Here is a 22278-nt window from a genome sequence, read left to right as displayed (position 1 = left end):
AAATCCAGCGAAAAATAAATGATGGAACTGAATAAGAAGCATCCCCCAACGGAACCACACGTAGAGCAACCCCACAAGTTGAAGCCTCACAAGTAAAAACACCAAAGGCCGAGGACCAACAAAGAACGAAGCCTACAAACGGGGAAACTGAGAACAATGAAACAGAACTAACAGAGAATGAAGCAAATAAAATAAATAAAATAATACAGCTGATGAACGAGGAAAAAACAAAGCTCCCATCGTTAAAAAACCAAGAGCAGAAGAAATTAAAAACTGAAACAGAGAATGTTAACAAACTCCTCCCACATATCCCAACAAACACAATCACAGACTTAAACAACCTGATTTACGCAGACGCCAAAATGGTATAAAACTTAAATCAGAAAAACAACCGGGGACAAGCGGACCAATAAAACCTGGATGGGAAATAAGACTAGAAACCCAAATACACAAACATAAAAAAGAAACCAAAATGATCAACAGGAAGAAAGAAATGTGGAGAAAACGGAATATTGGAAATGTAACTGACAGGGAGAGGCTAAACAAGAAACATGAAGAACTAGACCAAAAAATAAAAGCAAAAGAAGCGAGATTGAGACGATATAGATATAAATCTGAACAATGCAAACAAAACAGAACATTTGAAACTAATGAAAGCCAATTCTACCAAAATGTGAACGGAGGAAAAACAAAAACAGAACAACCAAATCCGACAGAAACAAAACTCTACTGGAGTAAAATATGGGAAGAGCGGCGAGACCACAACAGAAATGCCGAGTGGCTGAAAGACATGAAAGAAGAGTTACAACAAATAGAAGAAGGAACAGTGAATGAAATCAGCAAGGAAACCCTAAAGAAAACCATAGGAAAAATGGCAAACTGGAGAGCATCAGGGCACGACGGGATACATGCATACTGGTTCAAAAAATTCACAACCTTACACGAAAGGCTACCCCAAAACCTGAGAAGATGTATACAGGAAGCAAGCGTACCAGACTGGATGACAAAAGGTAGAACCACACTGCTACAGAAAGACACGGAGAAAGGAACCGTCCCTAGCAACTATAGGCCAATCATGTGCTTACCAACTATGTGGAAGATACTGACAGCACAACTGAGGGAACAAATCTACCACTCCCTGAATAACCGTGGACTCATCCCCGAGGAGCAGGAAGGATGCCAAAAAGGAAAAAGAGGAACACATGACCTGTTATATATAGATCAAAAGATCCTAAAGGAGGTAAAAAGAAGGAGAAAGAATTTAGCCATGCCATGGATCGACTACAAAAAAGCGTACAACAGGATCCCCCAAGCATGGATAATAGAATGCCTAAAAATGTATAAAATACCAAGCAGGATCACCAACGTAATAGAAAATGCAATGAAAACATGGAGACTGGAATTGACAGCTGATGGACAACACATAGCAGAAATTAACATACAAAGAGGCATCTTCCAAGGAGACTCGCTATCACCACTGCTGTTAATCATAGCCATGATGCCCTTGAACAGTATTCTGAGAAAGTGCCAAGCCGGATACAAGTTCTCCAATACAGAGGAAAAAATGAACCACCTGATGTACATGGACGATCTGAAACTTTTTGCAACGACCGAAAAGGAGCTAGAGACACTAATTAACACTATCAGGATCTTCAGCCAAGATATCCAAATGGAATTTGGAATGGAAAAGTGCGCACAGCTAGTTATAAGAAAGGTAAAACTGGAAACGACAGAAGGCATGGAATTACCCAACCAAACAGAAATGAGGGCACTAGGGAAACAAGATGACTATAAATACTTGGAAATTCTGGAAGCGGACACAATCAGAGCAACAGAAATGAAAGAGAAAGTTGGAAAGGAATACCTCAGGAGAACCAGAAAACTCCTGGAAACTAAATTATATAGTAGAAACCTAATAAAAGGTATTAATACATGGGCAGTATCACTAGTAAGATACTCTGGGCCGTTTATAGGGTGGACAAAAGAAGAACTGAGACAACTCGACCAGAAAACCAGGAAACTCATGACCTTGCATAATGCACTACACGATATTGACAAACTCTACATGAAAAGGAAAGACGGTGGGAGAGGACTGATCTCTATAGAAGACTGCGTGAAGGACACGACAAAAGTCTAGAAAAACACAGAATGCAAAACACTGAAAGAATAATTATGGCAGGGAGAGACACTGAAAAAAACAAAACAGAAAACAGAGAAACAAACGGCAAAACGAGAAAAGAGAAGTGGGAAGAGAAACAACTCCACGGAAGATTCATAAGAATGACAAAAGATGAGAATAACGAAAACACCTGGACATGGATGCGAAAAGGACATGTAAACTGAGAAACTGAATCCCTAATAACTGCAGCACAAGATAACTCGATAAGAACCAACCATATCAAAGCAAGGATCGATAAAACACAAGAAAACAGCAAATGCAGACTCTGTGGACAAAGAGACGAAACGATAAACCATATAGTAAGCGAATGCAGCAAACTTGCCCAAAAGGAATACAAAAACAGGCATGACCAAGTGGGGAGGGTGGTACATTGGGAATTGTGTAAACGACTGCATTTTGAGCATACAGACAAATGATACAAGCATAAACCTGCAACAGCACTCGAAAACGAGAACCACAAAATCCTATGGGACATGGACATACAGACGGACAAACCCATCCAAGCAAGAAGACCAGATGTCGTAATAATTAACAAGAAAGAAAAATCCTGTCTAATCGTGGACTTTGCAGTCCCAGCTGATCACAGGATGAGTATGAAAGAAAAAGAGAAACAAAGCAAATACAGAGAGCTAGCCAGAGAGTTAAAAGGGATTTGGATGATGAAGAAAGTCCAAATAGTACCGATAATAGTAGGAGCACTAGGAACAATCCCGAAAAACTTCGAAAAAAGAATGTCAGAAATTGGAATCAGAGGAATAACTGCAAAAGTACAACGACTAACGATAATGAAAACGACTGAAATATTAAGGAAACCCCTTGAATGCGGAGAATAATACAAGACAATATAACAAATAAGCGTTACAGGGAATGAAGAACACCGAAACTGCATATTTACAAGTTCTGCACCCCCCATCATGCACTCCCCCCATTGTTTCATCACCGACCCCCCCCCCAAAAAAAAATGATACCAAAGGGCCGAGAAGGGTCAATAAGGACTGAAAGACCGAGGAGCGAGCGCCAACCAGACCTCGGCTGGACAAGCGCAAAGAGAACTGGGACCTTGGGGAAGCTGAGTGCCCCTCAAATTCCAGCATAAACCAATGGCCACTACCAGCGAGAAATCAATGGTAAGCAGCTGTTGCGATGATGCAAATTCATTTGCAAATGCTATCGAAGGAGGTCGAGAGGTCTGGACGTCTGGGGAGACTTGTTGTCACTCAGCTTCCAGAGAATACCACAGGTCTCCAATTAGATCGTTTGTTGACTTGTGTGAAAGCTCCATGTGAGCCAATAATAATCATAATCATAATAATAATAATGATAATAATAATAATAATAATAATAATAATAATAATCATAATAATAATCATAATAGTAATAATCGTAATTATAATCACAATAATAATAATAATAATAATAATCATAATAATAATAATCATAATAATAATAATAATAATAAGAAGAAGAAGAATCATAATAATAATAATGATAATAATAATAATCATAATAATAATAATCATAATAATAATAATGATAATAATAATAATCATAATAATAATAATAATCATAATGATAATAATAATAATCATAATAATAATAATAATATTAATAATAATAATAATAATCATAATGATAATAATAATAATCATAATAATAATAATAATATTAATAATAATAATAATAATAATAATAATAATAATAATAATAATAATAGCACCGATGAAATGGGTGGAAGCGAAAATAAATGGAGATTAGAAAGTGAAAATCTATCTTTCTTAATTTATGATAATGAAAAATAAAACGTTATGCAAGACTGTATAACGCGAAGAAATTGGTTCACAAAATTTCGTTTTAAAACAGCACAGACTCAAGATTACCCAAAATCACTTTTAATCTAACTTTAGTTATTAGACCTATTTTCGTCAAAGATAGAAAGTAATTCCCGTTTTTACTTTATATACTAGCAGCCCGGACCGGAATTTCCCGGGATTGTACGCTTGCAGTTAATGTAAACATGCCTGTTAATTTTAGACATTATTTGTAAAGTTTAGTCCAAAGTCTTAATTCATTTTAAGCGAATAATTATTATATATTGGATGTCAATTGCGATCAAAAAAGATATTTTAGTAAAAAATATAATACATTTTAGTAAAAAATATAATAAATTTATAACTTAAAATATTGCAGCATTAAGATTTTTTTAATTCAATTTAACATTATATAATCAATTTTTAACTAATACTGCAATATTTTAAGTTATAAATTTATCATATTTTTACTATATATTTTGTCTTTCTTACAAGTTTTAACAACTAGTATTTTTACTTTTCCATGTTTAATCTTAACCCTATTACTTTTCATGCTGGCATTTTTCTATGTAATCCATGATTTTTCGAGTCTCTGCTTTGAAATAATATTTTCTCTCTTTTTCACTTGTTACCCCTCCTCCCTCTCTCTCTCTCTCTCTCTCTCTCTCTCTCTCTCTTTGAGTTCTCTTTTTTTCTCTATGGATTTTAGTGTTCATTCGGCAGGTCGGTTAGGGTTTGAGCATAGTGATTGTGAATTATCGGCAACAGTACAACTAAGCGACAGATCGAGACAATGGTGAATTATAAGCGACACTTTTTTTATACAATGTTACGTCATCATCTTCGCCATTCCCAGATTTGGTTGCTATGATAGCCAACAGCCAATCAAAAATAAACCCGTCGCTACGTTCCTTACAAATTCTGAGAATTTTGGAACACAGTCATTTTATTATAACTTTTGTTTTACTGAACGAAAATTGAATTTGTTTTCAAAATATAGCTGAGAAGGTGACCTATGAACTGTAAAATTTGTTTGAAATTTGGTCACAAAATGAGTGAGCGGCGAAACTTTAAAGTAGTTCTAAATGGGTAAAACTAACACTTAACCATATATTCAAACACTATCGTGTTTAAATGATTAAATGATTTTATATATATATATATATATATATATATATATATATAGAGAGAGAGAGAGAGAGAGAGAGAGAGAGCGACAGACAGACAGACAGACAGACAGACAGACAGAGAATGAATGACAAAAGTCTATATTCCAAAGTTCATGATGTTGACCATCTTACAATTTGTTCCTTTACTTCAGTTGATATTTACAATTCTTGACAGTATCTGTTTCGTAGCACAAAATCAATCACTTAATTATTATATCAATCAGTGAATCTATTTTGCCCTTAACTCACCAGAAAAATAGGAAAGTTACTCCATTTTGTTGTAAGATGGTCAACATCATGAACTTTGGAATACAAACTTTTGTCATTCATTATATTACTCTGTAATTATATTGAGCTTCTTAAATAAGGATTCGTATATATTATAAGGAAATAAAGTATATTTCAACAGAAATATATATATATATATATATATATATATATATATAAAGATTTTTATGGGTACATAATTTATAATACTTTTAAAGAACACCGAACGTAGTGCCATAATTACTGAGGGTTTTCTTTTTTTTTCTTTTTTTTTTTATTGTAGTTTAAACATAAACCATAAAAAAGAAACTTTCAAAAAGACCAAAATACACTTCTAAAGTATATTTCTCCTAAGCTTACATTAGATAAAGAGGATAAATAAGGGGTGGGACAGAAAAAAAACCTATCTAGACGTCTTTCAGCCAAACCTTTTTCAAGATATACGTTGGCAACGGGGGGGGGGAGAAAACATCGTTTAAAAACGTGGTCAAAAGACCATAAATTAACAGCGAGGATGAAAAAATAAAAAAATTGAATAGGGAATAGGAGAAAAACGACAGAGAAACAATCTCAGCAAATACCCATACGTTCTAAATTATGAGTATACTCTCTTTGCTTACATAGAGATGGTTGGCGCAAATTAATGTATACAGCCTCGAGAATTTTAAGTGAATTCTCGAGCGCGCTCTGTGTAAAACCGAGAAAGTTTCATCCGTGCATCCTTCAGTGCAAATTGGGCACTGTAATAAATGTTCACCAATGGCCGACCTATGAGTTGGTAAACGCCCTCAGTAATTAATTTTGGCACTACGTTCGGTGTTTTTAATATATATATATATATATATATATATATATATATATATATATATATATATATATATATATATATATATATATATATATATAGTCTTGTTTCGTTGTATCACAACTCATCAGTGTTGCTAGACAAGCACCCTACCTTAACCGGGCATTGAATCTACAACCATCGTGTTGAGAGTCGGCAGTTCTACCCACCAGCCTATGGGATCGGTGCTCGCAAATGACCTCAACAAATGTCCATTTAAATAAACACTCGCCCACCGCTTTTTACAGTGTTCGAGCTGCTTGTTAATTTACAAACAAACAGCGAGCCTCGCTTTATAGCCATTTAAATAGCAGGTGAGATACATTTACGACAGTGCTCTACCCAAAGAGGGGTAAATACCAAGTCATATACATACAGTACGGTTTCGTTGTATCACAACTCATCAGTGCAGCTAATATATATATATATATATATATATATATATATTCCAGGTAAAGAGATATTGAAAAATGAAGTATAATATTTAATTTCAACAAAGGTCGTTAATTGTGCTCAATCAAGGAGAGCAAATTTTTTTTTTATTATTCTTTACGTAAATACAGTCATACCTTGCTACAATGTGCAGACCGTTTCGATCACAATAGATCTCATCAGGCAAGAAAAATTAAAAATTAAAAAATTAAAAATGGTTCCAGACCATTTTCAATTTGAGTAAGATGTACTTTGCTATGACTAATCTGTTGTCGGTGCAGATGACTGCCACAAAACAGAATTTACAGTAGAACGCAGATTTTTACATGACGGTTTTCCATTCTCCTAGATGCATGATTTTTACGCCCCCCCCCCAGATACCAAGCTGGGAAGGCTAGGTGCTATATGTACCGCTCTGAGTTGTAGAATATATATATATATATATATATATATATATATATATATATATATGTATGTATATACACTTGTGCCCGATATTATTCATACCCCCCCCTTGAAAATTGAGTTTATTAGGTGTAACTTTGTAAGAATTTATTGTTTACGTCCATATTGATACATATTCTTAATAAACCTCTTCTGATCATTTTCGTCATTTTAAAATCTCGGGATGCTTGTAATAAAAGAAATATACAGCTATTTATAAAATCTGCAATGTTCAAAAATAATCATACCCCTTATTTTTTCAGTATTAATCGAGTTTCTAACTGTTTGTTTCCTGTTCGCTTCTTATTTTGAATGCTTTTATACAACCTTTGATTAATTTCATTTCGTTTTTTTGCATTTTTCAGAAATTAAAATGATATCAACTGAAAACCAATAAAAGAATAAAAATTATTAGAATGGGGAAGAAAAAAGAGCTTAGTAATGATCTTAGGACTAAAATTGTGAATTCACATAAGGATGGTTTAGGTTACAAGTCAATTTCCAAGAAATTTGAGGCCCCTACAACAACAGTACAGAGCATCATCAAAAAAGTCCAGAGCCACCACACAACAAACAACTTGATTGGTAGAGGAAGAAAAAGGAAACTGTCTGCTAGAGCCACTAGGAATATTGTAAGAAGTGTTAATGCAAATCCAACCACCACTACTAAGGACATTTTAGAAAATCTGGAGTCTTCTGGCATAAAAATATCAAGGCAAACATTGCAAAGGACTCTGCATGAAAATGGTCTGAAAGGAAGAAGACCAAGAAGGACTCCATTGCACACCGGAACACACCTTGCAGCACGTCTAAAGTTTGCTAGGAGCCATGTGAATTCTCCAGAGTCCGTTTTCTCAAGTATTTTGTGGACTGACGAAACAAAAATTGAATTGTTTGGCCATATGGATGCTTCTTACGTTTGGAGGAAGAAAGGAGACGCTTACAACACAAAGAACACCATACCCACGGTGAAACATGGTGGTGGTAGCCTAATGTTTTGGGGCTCCTTTTCGGCTAGTGGTCCAGGTAGTTTGGTCAAGATAGATGGAACCATGAAGAAGGAGCAATATTTGGAGATACTCCAGAAAAACATTAGACAGGATGCGGAGAAGCTCCATTTAGGACCAAAGTGGGTCCTTCAACAGGATAATGATCCAAAACATACTGCCAAAATAGTCAAGAAATGGTTTGAGGATAATCAAATTAATGTTTTGGAATGGCCTAGCCAGAGTCCCGACCTGAACCCTATCGAAAACCTCTGGCACATATTGAAAACTGAGGTTAAAAAGCGGAAACCTAGAAATTTGAGGGATTTGGAGAACTACTGCATTGAAGAATGCTCAAAAATCAGTGTTGATGCTTGTAAAAACCTTGTTGATAAATATCCAAAACGGTTACAGGCAGTTATTAAGAATAAAAGGCATGCTATTGACTATTAGTAAGAGAGGTATGAATAATTTTGAACTAGTGCCATTATTGTTTTTCTTTGTATAATGTTTCAAACTTGCATAATTTATTTATTTGTTGAGTTTAAATTAAATGCTTATGCTTGATTTATTGTTTGAAATCCCTTTAATATTGTCTACCTTCTGGTTTGAGCAATATTCTTATAGAAATCTCAAAGATCCGAGGGGTATGAATAATATCGGGCACAAGTGTATATATATATATATATATATATATATATATATATATATATATATATATATATATATATATATGATGAAAGTAATGGAAATAGTATTCCGACAAAATAGAGAAAATAAAAAGGAACAAACCGTATTATGTGTTCATCAACGTTTCGTCTTTATTTCATCCAGAGGAAGTCTCGAAATAAAGACGAAACGTTGATGAACACATAATACGGTTTGTTCCTTTTTATTTTCTCTCTCTCTCTCTCTCTCTCTCTCTCTCTCTCTCTCTCTCTCTCTCTCTCTCTCTCTTTATATATATATATATATATATATATATATATATATATATATATATATATACATATACTAGCATGGGTGTCCGGCGTTGCCTGGATGTTTGGAGGTGTATGTTAAGCAAAAAAAAAAAAAAAAAAACGTGGTAGTAGGAAGGCAGGCTGGAACCCGTACCGCGAAGGAGGAAAAAAACGGGGGAAAAAGTGACACCTTTGCTGTTACGACCACCGCCAAACCGGAAGTGACGTAGGTTTAAATTAAGGCTAGACAATCGAAAGGAGAGGATGATTTTCGAAAATATCAACGAAAAAAGCGACCCCCGCCCTGTAGAAAAGTACCTACTTGAGGGTGAAGAAATTAATTTTTAGCCAATTTTTAAGAATTTGTCGTCTGAAGGGTTAAGCTTAGGCACCGCCAAAACTGGGGGGGGGGGCAGGTCAGTACTTTTTGACGGACCGTCTTTTTAAAAATCTACCAAAAATCAGGTAATTATCCGATCAATACGAAATTTTCAGCGATTATTAGGAGAAGAATGAACTTTATAACAGTGTACTTATTTTTCATAAACGATATTTATATATATATTTTTTTTTGCTTACAAAACCCCCCCTTGTTTTGAAGTGGGAACAAATATGCTTAAAATAATCATCTGAAACTGAACAAAACATATTGTGTTGTTGTAAGGGACAGAATTATAGATTTAAAAAAAAAAAAAAAAAAATTGTTTGCATACCTTATTTTGACGTCTGAATATCAGAACTTCGATTGTGTTTAATTATCCCGCTTTTGAGTTTTGAAGTGTGAAATTCGGTGAATATGTTAAGTAAAATAATTAATTTAAGTTAAGCAAAACAAAAAAAAAATTTTTTTTAATATTTATACGAAAAAAGCCATTTTAAAATTTTTGATAAATAAATTAACAATCTTTTTTTAGCGAGCCGAATAATGCATGACCATTATTAAACAGAGCATGCTTTGAATAATCGATACAAAAAAAAAAATTCGATAAATATTGTGCCCTTTGTGTTAAAAATAGCATCATTTTTTTCGATCTCGTTTGAAAACGTTTGCCGCCTTTCGACTACGGTGGACCAAACGCGCTGAAATAATTTTTTTTTTATTCTGCTTTAAATTGCCCCCTCCCCCCATTTTGGGGAGCCTGGCCCCCACACACATACACATTAAAAACCAAACTCATACAAATGGTCACCCATCTGGTACTGGCCAGCCTCAGCTTAATAATACATTAAAATTTTCGTCACTGAAAAATAAGTTTTTTTGGCCTGTTTAGTCTTCCATAGTTTTCGTCTCATCGAAAGAAAACGTAAACAGAGTCGATCTGAACTCTTCGGCGACGCGAAATATCTGGTTACATATATGAATAAGTGGAATTATTTGAAATTCAGGTACTTATATTATAATATTTTTGCATATTCTCTTAGAAAATCATCCTAAATCTTAGTTAGACAATAAATGAATAAATAAATTATTTCAAAAACCCTTTTTTTTAAATATTTAAGTACGTTTTTTGTGCAAGACAAAAAATAACAATTGTTAACTTTTTGGGAAAATTTAACATTTAAAATTGAATTAAAAATAGTAGAAAAAGTTTTACATTATTCTGTTTTCTATATGATAAAATTCAGGGTTTTATCTTTCTGGAAAAAAAAAGTTACTCAGAAATAATGGATTTTAATAAATGTAATTTAGTTTTAAAAAACAACAACAACTTGATTTTGCGGCCATTTTTGGCGGTGCCTAGAAGCTTCAAAACGATATTGATCTTGTGAAAATCCGTCGCCTCTGTCGAAAGTTTTAGGCAAACGTGCAAACATACATACATACAAACATACATACATACATTTATATATTGGTAGCTCACATTTTTGACCCAGACCGATTAAAAAGCTTGCCCTATCTCTGAATACTCCTTATGTAAAATTTCAAATGTTTAGACCAGAAATTGTCTGAGTAATTTGGTAGAGACCGCAGAGGTTAAATTTCTTTAACTTTGACCCCTACTATGACCTCTTAACATTTATTGTTTGGGGCTCAAATCAAGTTATTAAGTTAGACCCATGTCCAAGGAACATATATCTAAAATTTCAGTTATTTAGACTCAAAATCGTCTCAAATGTAAAATCGTTGAATTTTAACCCCTTAACAGCCAAATTTATGGCCGAAAACGAATTAAAACGATTTTTCCAAATCTTGTATATCAAATTTCGAGTCTGTAGACTGAAAAATTGACAGAATTATTGTGTAGGAAAATATACACAGACAGAGAGACAGACACTTTCACTTTTATATATATATATATATATATATATATATATATATATATATATATATATATATTATACAGATTGTCCAAAAAGTCACAGAAGACTTGAAAATCTTTGTCATTTTACCATTAATGACTATTTTTTGTCTCTATTTTAGATATTTTACAGATAATATTTTCGAAAATAATTATGGATAGGTATAGCATTAAACAACGAACGCAAGTTGTGAAATTATTTTAACAAAATCAGGAGTCAATTGTTTTGACCCAAAGAACTTATCGACGGCATTTTCATATAAGAGATAGCCCAGGTCACAACACAATTTCAAACATTGTACGCGTCTATGTTAACAAACCCGAACCCCTGCAATAATTGGAGGAAAAGATCAGGAACGAAACAAGGGAGTTAAATCGCAATCCAGAGATTCTGCAATCTGTCATGAATAATGTTTTAGAAAGAGCACAAATATGCGAAGCTGAAAATGGGCAGCATTTAAGATACATTATTTTTCATAAATTAAGTTTGTTTCAATTTTGCATGTTTTATACATTTCCGAATGTCTTAGTCAGATTGTTTTAAAATTACAGAAAGATATCATCAACAATAAGCAATCTGTTTAAATTCAAAACCCTTTCAGTTACTTTTTGGACATCCTGTATATATTCATATTAAAAATATGTAAGAATGGGCATAGCCTGCGGAATTATAACTAAGGCAGTCAAATAACATCTGTGGAATGTTCACGACTTCCGCTCTTTGTTTAGTGGTCCTGGGGTAGAGGCTCTGCGTGTCAAATTATTAAAGAGGTAACGTTTTTCTTCCAGTTTCATAAACTTCCCGATAGTTTCATATCAAAAGCTTCGTAAACGTTGGCAATGTGGAGCTGTGCATACTGTGAAATTTTCGTACTGTTCTGTGCAATGTAAACAACTTGCCATTGTAATTGCTGAATCCACGGCATTTGAGGTGTGTCAAATTATTAACAAGGTAGTTTGTTTCGTCAATAAAATAGGTCGTAAAGGTGGTTTGAGTAGTTCTGAAAAGAGTGCTATTACAGAACAGCTAGCAAAAGGTAAAACTACCCTCGAAATATCGAAAATGATAGGAAGATACCATCAACTGTGAAGAACTTTATCAAAGACCCTACAAAGGTACGTAAGAGAGCTGATAAAGGTAAATCTTGAGTTGTTTCACGCCGTTCTCTACTCCAAATTAAACGTGAAACTGTTAAGAACCCTGGGCAGACAAGTCGAGAAGTTTTTGACCAAGCCGGATTGAAGAATGTCTCAAAAAGTACTTGATGTCGCCGTCTGAAAGAAGTAGCAAAGTCTGTTAAGCCTTTGAAAAAGCCTCCATTAAAGCAACATCACATACACAACCGTATGAAATGGGCAGAGGACAACATGAAAACAGATTTTTCCAAAGTTTTGCTCACGGATGAAGTGCGTGTCACTCTTGATAGCCCAGATGGCTGGAGCAAGGGATAGGTCCTAGATGGATGCCATCGTCATCAGCGTTTAAGGCGCCAACAAGGCGGTGGTGGGATAATGATTTGGGTTGGGATTATCGGAGGTACTTTAGTTGGCACATGGAAAGTCCCAGAAGGCGTAAAAATTACGTCAAATGCTTGCATAGCTTTTCTGAAGGAGCACTTTGAACCATGGCTGAAGAAGCAAAGGTTGACGTTCAGAAGAACCATTATTTTTATGCAGGATAATACTCCCTCGCATACAGCAAATAAAAGCAAAGAGTATTTGCAACAACTGGGGTTCTCTGGGCTACGGAAGATGGAGTAGCCTGCGAATTCACCAGATTTGAACCCAATTGAAAACCTTTGGAGCATCATGAAGCGACGCCTCTATGCAAGTGGACGCCAATTTAAGAGCAAATATGAGTTGTGGGATGCTCTCCAAGAGGTATTGCGAGGAATAACTGTTGACGAAATCACAAATTTGACTAATTCTGTGGACCAACGTCTTTTATAAAAGTCACGACGTCTTTCACAAGTCATTCATAAAAAAAGACCGCATATCCTCTACTAATAATGTCAACGTAGAAATTGCTTTGTAGTTTGTTCTAAGCATTTTTCCTAGTTCATTTAATGTTTGAAAATTATTTCAATAAACAACTTATGGGTATATTGTGTTTTTTCTCAATCTCGTTAATAACTTGATACACTGAAATCAGCAGATATTCCTATCTGCCATAGTTTCGTTAATATAGTAAGACCACTACAAAAGGGGTTACAAAATGCAACAAACCACGATGTGGAGTATGTGACATAATAATAGAAGGTAACACATACACATTCAAAAACCCAGCACAAACATTCAAAATAAAAAAGGATCTAAATTGCACCTCCAGAAATGTAGTATATACACTAAGATGCACAACATGCAACAAATCCTACATAGGCGCCACCAAAAATTTCAGCAATAGAGTGGCCTTACATAAGAGCAACATTAAAATTGCAGATAACAGACACCTCTATGTTTCAAAACACGTACAAACATGCAGTGGAAACAGCTTCAAAATAATGCCAATCTTCCAAACAGACAATTATTTTTATTTACTTACACAGGAAAAAAACTTCATCACCAGATTCACTCCTGAACTGAACAGAGCCTAATATCATCACACAAAAACATGAAATGCAAGGTACACTCGCATGCACATCCATACACACACACACATATACACACCTACACATAAATCAGAACCGACACATTAAAACACACACACGTGTGTGCATACAACCACACACAGACATAACACCCCTATCTCTAATACAACACACTGAACAATACCAACCCTACTTAACCTCGAAACCAACAACACTAGGAAACACCTAGAACCATAGTATAATATCTGTTCCAACACCTCGCTCCCTCCTCAGTCAGTGGAGGAGAACCCCCTCATGACTGAAACAACTATCATCTCTTCTATCATCCCCCTCCCATACCTATACCCCCTCCAATGCCCCCCCCTCTGGGGAACAAAATCTTCCCCACACTAGGAACCAATCCTGGGTCTGGCCATACCCACATGGGGAGACAAATAGATAGAAAGATTAAAAAATCCCCTATACATATTTTAAATACACCCCTCTTTCTAAACAAACATAATATAAGGAATACCCGAAAAGACTAAAACGAAAAATCACAATACTAAAATCCAAGAATCCAAAAAATAAATATTAAAATAGAATGAAAGCACCCCTACCCTTATTTCAGAAGAGCTGCCCCCCTCCCTCCTCACACATACACATTAGTAACGACCTCGGATCACAGTCGCCTTCCTAAGGAAGCAAATAACCTCATAACACTATAAAACAATATACACATTCCTAAACCAATAAAAGCAAACACGCGCACACACGCGCGTGCACACACACACACACACACACCCTACCCCACCCTAAAGGAAAAGAAAAAAACATTAGCAGAAAAAGAGAGCGACTACAACCAGGTCAGCGGCCTCCCTCGACTAGCCCAATAAAAGAGTAATAAAAATTGAGCATGCCAATGAATAATAAACACTTACAAGCCCTTGGAAAACCCTTGGAAAAAATCAAATTAACTACGAAATTTGCAATTTTTACATTTCCAACACATTTGAAAATAATTTCTGACGAGGACGCTTCACAGAACGTCTGAAACGCGCGTAAAAACGATTTCAATGACTAAAAACATTATTACAATGATCCAAACATAATTCTCAATGAAAAACCAAGACACGGAATAATAAAATAATGTTAAAAAATACACATTATTTAAATATACATCTTTCTTTCGTTGGAATTTCTTAACCCATTATATATATATATATATATATATATATATATATATATATATATATATATATATATATATATATATATATATATATAGTCTTGGATGTTTTTAACCTTTAAAACTATAAAAAAAATATTTTTTATCATTCGCTATATATATATATATATGTGTGTGTGTGTGTGTGTGTGTGTGTGTGTGTGTGTGTGTGTGTGTGTGTGTGTGTGTACTAGTAGACCGTTGCTTGGTCGTAAAATACGTTTAAATATGATATTTTAATTGTTGCAGATTTTGTATTTATTATCAAAGAACTAATTCTCTGTTGATTATTATATATAGTATAATTTTTTAAGTTAAAAATTTTTAAAGTTAAAAAATAGATATATAAATATATGACTTGGGGACCATCAAAGAATCGAAATCAAAACATTTATTCATTTACAAAATCAAAACATTTATTTATTTATAAAATAAAAACATTTATTCATTTATAGAACTGAAACTAAAACAGTTAACATTTTGTAGTTGAGGCTGGCTCAATCTTGTTGAGCAATCCGAGTTTTGCCGACGACGATATACGACTTCAAATAACTTTGTTAACCTGAGAATTAAAAACAAAGGCTTTCATTTCGTTTTAATAAAATTGCTTGTTATTATTTTCTTAATTATTTAATTATTTTAATTATTTTGAATTATTTAATTATTTTCCATGTCTATTTTGTTATTTGCTTATTTTTTATTTTTGTTTTTTGTTTTTTGTCCCATTTACTGTAAACGAGAGACGGGTTTTGATAGCGACACCAAAAATCTCGTTACATTTAAACGATATATTCATTTTTACATTATATTCTCGTAATTTTATCAGTTCTTCTCATTTCTAGATACAGAAATAAAAAATGATCACACATTTCAATTGAATATAAAATAAAACTTAAAAACAGAAACACAATGATTTGCATTAATATTGTAATTTTCCACCCAATATTCTTCTTCTTCTTCTTCTTCTTCTTCTCTCTCTCTCTCTCTCTCTCTCACACACACACACACACACACACTTTTTCACACGCATACACATACACTCTTTCTCTCTCCTTCTCTGTCTCTCTCCCTAAAGCACATACATTTGTAGAGGACTAGGATATAAATATATCCTAATCCCGTTACAAAAGAAAATAATGAAACGAATGGAATGAAGGAAACAAAAACTCAATTGCTGGATAAGATAAACGTATCGTTTATTTACTGTTGAAAGAATGAATGTTTTAGATATAACACGTGTTCATGTCCGCGCGGGTATAACCATCGTTTGTTGCGGGACTGGTAGTATAGAAGGAAAAAGGAAATGTGTGTTCATCTCACGTTCGGGTCACTATCGTTTGTTCGCGCGTGGGAAGAGAAGTGAGTAATGTAGTGTAAAATGGGAAAAGGATAGAGGGTTGACATTAGTAAAACTATGCGCCATGTTAGCAGTCAGCTACGCGAAGGTATTCTCAGGGACAAGTTGTATATATAGAGAGAGAAAGGGTGAGAATGTCAATCCAGTTCATGGAGAGAGAAAGCGTATAAAGGTGTACGTACTGTTTGTTAGTTTTTTGCCCCACATGGTAGCAAGTGGCGTGATGCACGCCTGCCAAAAAGGCACACTGTCGGTCCGTAGACCACCCAGCCCGGAAGCTAGTCCGAAAAGAAAAAATCTGCTTATTGCTGTTGCTTTTATAGGTGTTTCCGGTGGTCTTTTGCACATGTGTGGATTTCCTTTGAAAGGGGAAGTAACATTGTCCATGTGTGCGTGTATGTGAGTACATGTGTGTGCGTTAGCGTCTGTGTGTGTGTGTGTGTGTATACACGTGAACGTGAGTGTATGTACGCGAACGTGAATATATGTACGTTTGTGGACGTGTGTGCGTATGTTTGTGTGCGCGTATGTATATGACAAGTAATATAGCTTGAGATGTGAACGCGTGTTTTTGTGCGAGACTAGAAAAAGCTCGCGCACATTCTCTCACACAGTCTCACACACACGCACACACATACACACACTCATACGCACACTGTCTCATAGACGCGCTTTCTCTTTCTCTCACACTCACATACACACTCTCTCTTTTTCACAAACACACGCTTTCTCTCTGACTCTCACACACACATTCACACACACTCTCACGCAGAGAGTCTCTCTCGCGCACATACTCTCTATCTCTTTCTTTCTCTCTCCTTTTTTCTCATTGTCAGCTTGTCACAGAACACAGTGTCTCTCACAATTATATTTTTCTCTCTACTTTCTCTAATAATTTAACTGAAATGTATAGAACTTCTATTTCCTTTATAAATAATTCTCAGATTCCAGTATATTTCTTTGTTATATTCTAAGGTTAAGAATACATTTTCATTTCCGTACGTGTTTTCTCTGTGTGTTTTCTATCTATTATAAATAACAGGGTGTGTATTACTATATGCATAGATTCGAAAAAGTTGTCAAATAACAAATATATAACAAATAAATGTTATCAAAGGCAAGGTAAGTTACTTTTCTACTTAACTCGATAATTTTTTAGTGTATTTACTTAATGTAACATGTTTATTCAGCTCGAAAAACATGCAATGTTTACCGATGTATTTGAAAATTACAAATGGCGCCAGACTCTCTGTTGAACACGGTTAGTTTATGAAAATGAGTCAAGCTATACTAAATTATGTTAGAAACTCGCTCAATATATGTTACTGTGACATAAGCTGGCATATATTCGGTGGGTTTTTAACAGTATTTTGTATAGTTTTTTTTATATTTTTTATTTTTAACTCCTTTTCCCAAACTTACCCTGTTCAAACAGAGAATCTGGCGCCATTTATAATTTTCCAATACATCGGTAAACACTGTATGTTTTTTGAGTTGAATAAACATGTTACATTAAATAAAACCACTAAAGATTTTTCCAAATATGTAGAAAAGTAACTTATCCTGCCTTTGCTAACATTTATTTGTTATATATTTGTTTTTTTGACAACTTTTTCGAATGTATGTGCATAGTAAAACAAATCCAAATGACGTTTATGGTTTTACTATATTTCTTTTTTGTCCCATGTATTATAATTCATAAGACGGATTTTGCTACCGACACCAAAATCTCATGTATTCATTTTAAAATAAACTACCGACTGTATTAACTTGAAGTAAACTTGTTGATGCGTATGATGTTCTAAATTGCCGTAAAAACAAGTCATGGGTATCAGACAGTTCATTTTAAATGGATTTTCTTTTTTATTTTCTTTTTTTTAATATTCAAATGTCATTTCTAAAAAAGTAACTAATGGCCTGCTGTCATCGGTTCTCAATAACGTTATTCTTTAACCGGCAATTTTTAAAAAGACTAATTTTACGATATCTATATGCGAAGAGATCGTGTGGATATATATATTTTCTCTGGATTAAATTGGAGAATTAGAATATTTAATATTTAATTTCATTAACTTTAGCATGCGCGGGCCTTTTCTAGTCTAACACAAAATCATGTGTTCACATCTCAAGCTATATTACTTGTCACATACATACGCGCACACAAACATACGCACGCACGTCCACACACATACATATATTCACGTTCGCGTACATGCACTCACATTCACGTGTATACACACACACGCTAACGCACACACATGTACTCACATACGCGCACACGTACGTACACAAGGACAACGTCACTTCCCCTGTCAAAGGAAATCAACACATGCTCAAAAGACCACCAGAAACACCTATAAAAGAAAGAGCAATAAGCGGTTTCTCCCTTTTCAAACCAGCTTCCTAGCTGGGCGGTCTACAGACCGACAGCGTGTCTTTCGGCAGGCGCGCGCACGCGTGTGCCTCACACCACTTGCTACTATGTGGGATGAAGAGCCAACAGACAGTACGTACACTTTATACACTTTCTATCTCCATAACCTGGATTGACTTTCTCACTCTTCGGCTTAGGTCCCTCATTACAGACATGTGCGCTAATCTCTACTGAGCTTAACCCTCTCTTTCTACAGGCCGGCTTGCCACTTCGCGTTTCTCTATTGCATTCCCCTTTCTTTCCACGCGCGTAGCCGTCAACGGCCGAATGAACACGTGTACACCCAAGACTTTCATTTCTCAACAGAAAATAAACGGCATGTTTATTTTATTCCAGCATTTGAGTTCTTTGTTTCCTTCATTCAATTTGTTTCATTATTTTTTTTTTGTAGCGAGTTAGGGTATTCATATCCTGGTCTGCAACAAGCAACGCGTGGGTTAAGGAAATAAATCAAGTTTTGACACGTCTAGGCGTTACTAAGATTCGTTGTGATTTACGAGGCGAGTCCAGACTTTTTTCATCTGCGCACTTTTATTGCTAGTACACACATGAAACTCTAGTCCTATTCAAAGTAATCTCCTCCAGCTACAATGCACTTGTTGTACTGTTTCAACAACTTCTGGAAGACCCTATGGAAGTTCTCTTGTGTGAGTGGGTCAATGACTCTCGCCACAGCCGCTTTCATCTCCTCAATTGTCTCATAACGTCTCATAATCTCCTCAATTGTCTCATAATTGTCTCGAAGGTATTCTCGAGCTTAGGGAATAACCAAAAAAGTCAGATGGAGCAAGTTCTTGGCTATAGGGACGGTAAGACACTGTCCTAACGCCCATCTTGGTCAAATAGTCTGTGACAAGGATGGAGTTATGGACTGGTCATTTGCGCAAATCTTCCGCATCTTCAGTTCCTCATGAATAATTGTGTGTACAATTCTTGCACTGACATCACACAGTGCACTTATTGTCTCTATAGACACACGACAGTCCTTATGTATGAAATTCTTTATTTGACCAATCAACTCTGGTGTTCTGACTTCCTTATTCCCCCCACACCTCTCATCAACCCTTACAGACTCCCTGCCTTACTTGAATCTCTTATGCCACTCAAAAACTGATGCTCGATTCATGCAAGATGGTCCAAACGCAGTCTGAAGCATTCCATACGTTTCTGCATCATATTTTGCAAGTTTAAAACAGGATTTTATTCCATATTGTTCTTCTAAAGTGTCCTTACGCCCAGATTGCATTTTAGAAATTCACCAGCTGTGACAATCAGGCTTTAAGTAGAATGTATTCCAATTTCTGCTGTAGATGTCTGTTTAAACCTGAAATCATAAAAATTGGTCAGTCATCTCATAAGATGTACAGCAATAACATACTGAATTTTCCAGAGTCTGCAACAATTTAAAATGGATGTACAAAAAAGTCTGAAAACCTACTGAATGCAGTGTCGTTAACACAAACACACGTCTGAAAAATAAATGAACGGTTAAAAGCTGAAAAGATGAAAATAACAAATACATTTCATTTATTACTACATTGTCTACAAAAAATTCTCAAAACAGTAAATAAGGAATATTATCCATAGATTAAGCTTATTAAGCTTTATACTGCGCAACAGAAAAATATACAAAGCTATTACACTTTGTCTTTGTGCCTTTTCTGTAAGGAGACATAACCAATGTCAGTCCTCTCCGTGGAAGAAACTGGTGGCGAAATCCCGTTTTAATTCTCGATCACGTAGTTGTATGAGAGTTCCCAATAACATCTCATGTCGGCACAATATTTGTTGTTGTGCTTCCTTTTGTACAGAGGGATGACTCTGGCTTCAAAATCGATTTTTTTCCCAATAGTGATAACTCTGGTACCGACAATATCAATGATTTTTTGTAATTTGCAGATCAAACATTAACAGTAACAATTAAAAAAAAAAGGTCCCAACCTCAACAAGCAGTCCGACAGAAACTGGGGCCATTTTGATAGCCTTTTTGCTGTCTGCTTGAAGCAATGTTCTGTGTAGCCCCCCCACCCCCCACAGGACTTCCAGGCCTTGTCCTCCGGCTTTCAGGAGTAGCAAGTTTATTGCTTGTTGCCTGAAGCACCCTCATTGGAGAATGCCAATGGGATTACTCAGGCATATTTTTGCAGGGTTGAGGTGCTCCTCTTGGAGCACAGACTCATTTCCCCACCTTCCGACCTTGTGTCACATCCTCTCACAGTGGGAGAGAGGTAAATATTTGCTTTTTGGTTAGGAGAGAGGTAAATATTTGCTTTTTGGTTAGGAACCAAGTGACACTTAACCTTTTCTATCCTCAGTCAGTGTGGAAGAAATCCTTCTTGATCGAGACAATTTTAATTTTTGTTCCTATCCAGAGTGGCCTTTTTGGGGGAGCTGGATTTTTCCTACATTAAATACTCAAAACGAGGAGACAAACAGTGAAAATTCATATTATTTGGATTCATCGGAGAACTGTTTTCATCTTTAGTGTCATTTTCACATTTCGGTCGAGGTAACCTTCAACCTTCTCCAGGTGTGTCTTGTCGAACTAGGGAATATTTATGTCGATCTCGGGAACTTGGACAGAATTTCAAACAGAACCCTTTATTTACTTCACGAGGATAGCATGTTCTTGTTCTGTCAGACTAAGCAATTATTCCCCTTTGTCAAAAACATTGCTCATAAGATGCAAGAACGGAAACACCAAATAAGGGACGTGAGAATTATGTGACTGCCGGAAGTAAACCAAAGATTCACTTTCTTTGTATATGCAAATCACTTGCAAGGTTAACTAATTTGCATATTTGTTTTAAAAAGGAACGTTTCATTGCTTTTCTGAATTTTTGAGATGAGAAAACCAATCTATACAACCATTATATACATATATACATACATATATATGTATGTATGTATGTATATATATGTGTGTGTGTGTGTATGTGTGTGTGTGTGTGTGTGTGTGTGTGTGTGTGTGTGTGTGTGTGTGTGTGCTTACTGCAGTTTTTTTGTTTTTTACTGATCACCAGAAGTGCGTCATAGGTATCAAATAAAATGATGAAATCGGCGGAGGTGAGATCCATATTTAATTTATTTATTAATTTTATCATGACGTTTCTGAATTCTCACGTTTCAGTCGATGTAACCTCCGAATTTCTTTGGGTGTGTCTTATCGAACTTGGGAATGTTTCTGTCAAACTCGGGAATTTGGATGAAATTGCGAACGGAACCCTTTATTTACTTCACGGGGGGTAGCATGCTCTTGTTCTCTCGGCCATAATTGGATATAAGTTCTAAATAATTCACA

This window comes from Euprymna scolopes, chromosome 7, assembly GCF_053919585.1.
Source record: "Euprymna scolopes isolate OS-2025 chromosome 7, ASM5391958v1, whole genome shotgun sequence".
Classification (NCBI taxonomy): Eukaryota; Metazoa; Mollusca; class Cephalopoda; order Sepiida; family Sepiolidae; genus Euprymna; species Euprymna scolopes.
This window is presented reverse-complemented; position numbering follows the sequence as displayed.